A 2,342-nucleotide genomic window follows, 5' to 3' on the forward strand; every position below is an offset into this window, starting at 1 on the left:
ATGTCTTTATGGTAAAGTGGGTAAAAACCTATTTTTAAAATCACGAAAATGTAAACAATCACTTCACCAAATACATATACACATGGCAAATAAGCACATGAAGAGACGCTTGGCATCCCCCCCAGTCCTTAGGGAATTAGAAATTCAAACTACAGTGAAGGGACAGGAGCAGCTGCATCTGGAGACAGGCAGTCCCACCGCTGCTGCCTCTTGCCCACCAGGTCCTCAGCCCTCTTTCTGTCCTCACTGCACCCAGACAGGCCATCACAGAGCTTCTAGGATGTCCTCCCAAACAAGTGCAAGAAACTTCTTGTACTTACTTCTGTAAGGAGCCTGGCATTGTGATGAAACACTTTCCCTCCTCGTCTGAGTGAATCTTCTCAACAACCGTAGGAGATAATGATACTTAAACTGAACAATTAAGGGTCCTGAAGTGAAAGCTCTTAAGAGTAATAATAGCCAAGAAATCGTCACTCTTTAAAGTAATTCTCCTTGGATATTTAAAGTAATTCTCCTTGGAGATGGTGGAGTTGGGAAGATTTCTCTTATGAACAGATATGTAACTAATACATTTGATACCCACCTGTTCCATACAATAGGTATGGAATTTTTAAATAAAGATTTGGAGGTGGGTGGACTTTTGGTTACCAAGCACATTTTGGGACACAGGTGTGAAAAGTGATTCCAAAGCCTGAGGATGCCATTTTACAGAGGTTCTGACTGCTGCCTGCTTACTTTTAGTGTCAATAATACACAAAGCTTCCAGAATGTGAGTAACCAGAAGAAAGAATTCATATATTCTGTAGATGTGAAAGAGCCTGAAAGCTTTCCTTTTCTGATTTTGGGTAACAAGATTGACATAAATGACTGACAAGTGTCTATAGAAGGCCCAACCTGGTACAGGGACAACAGTGACCATCCTTACTTTGAAACAAGTGCAAAGATGCCACAGCTGTCACAGCAGCCTTTGAGGAAGCAATTTGGAGAGTTCTTGCTGCTGAAGATTGGTCAGATCCCTTGATTCATCCAGACACCATCAATCTTCACAGAAAGCCCAAGCCTAGCTCATCTTGTTGATTACCAAAGGGATTGTTGATGCATTCTAACCAATTCACATGTATACACAAAGGAGCATGAGGCAGGAGGGAGAATTAGCCTTTGCAGTGTATCATCTACTAATAAAAGTAAACAATGTATATTGCTGCTTCATTAGTTGGTGGGAGAAAGGACACATCCACTCACAGAAGACTCAATAATGGCTCCTTACATTTATAAATTGTAGCAGTTGTCTAATGACATTTATTTGACTTAAATATATAAGTTACAAAGCTAATAAGAGATGACCAAGACTTTAATTATAATTGAAACAAAAAACTTGACCATTCTAGAAGTTATTCTTGGATTTTTTCCTGGGAAACTGGAGAACTACTTTTTATGTGTACGTATTTTTTATGTAATGAACATTATATTCTTGGTTTCCTAAAGCAATAACGCAATAACGTTAGATATTAAAGATTAAAATCTAATACATTTGCAGTACGAAACAAAAATGAAACTACAATGAAATACTGCATGCCTATCAGCATGATTAAACACACACACACACACACACACACACACACACACACATAAACATTGAAGATATCAAGTGTTTTGTTGGAGAGGGAAAAATAATATATTCACTTTGGAAAATTGTTTGGCAGATTCTTTTAAAATTAAACATACGCTTACCATATGATCTACTTGTTCTACTTCTTGATATTTATCCAAATATAAAGATAACCTATTTTGTACCAAAAGAAACTTGTATATGAATATTTATTACTGCTTTATTCATAATCACCAAAAGGTGAACACAACCCAAACATCCCTCATCTGGAGAATGAACTAAAAACAAACTACGGTGTATTCATACAGTGAACAACGACTCACCAATAAAAAGAAAGCCCATGTCCTCTGTGATGTTAAGATCCATCTCTCTGTGGGGCTCATCAAGTGATCCCTGTCTGCTGCCCCTCCCAGAGCACGCCACCACAAGCCACTGGCAGGAACTGACCAGAACTGCCCCCAGCCCAGAGGCTTGCAGGGACTGGTGAAGGGACTGGACATGCACTGGCTGTCGGCTGGCCTTGCCCTGCAGAGGTTGCACAGCTGTGTGTCCTGCTGAGGGAAGAACTCTGCCATAGCTCAGTTGCCAGGTAGTTCCTCTACTACCGGGAAGTAGCTACGTAGGTCAAAGTCGGCCCCTTGATGGAAACTGTGCCATCCTGTACTCCCAAGCCATTTGGGAGGCTGAGGCAAGAGAATCCCATAAGCCCAAGAGTTGGAGGTTGGTGTGAGCT

The 2,342-nt window shown here is 40.6% G+C and overlaps 1 pseudogene; it reads left to right on the plus strand.

Moving 5' to 3' along the window:
* LOC100949502 lies at positions 1-1,077 on the plus strand (annotated as a pseudogene).
* The last annotated feature ends 1,265 nt before the right edge of the window (positions 1,078-2,342 follow it).

Source organism: Otolemur garnettii, unplaced genomic scaffold, assembly GCF_000181295.1.
Source record: "Otolemur garnettii isolate 467f Iridium unplaced genomic scaffold, OtoGar3 scaffold00002, whole genome shotgun sequence".
Lineage (NCBI taxonomy): Eukaryota > Metazoa > Chordata > Mammalia > Primates > Galagidae > Otolemur > Otolemur garnettii.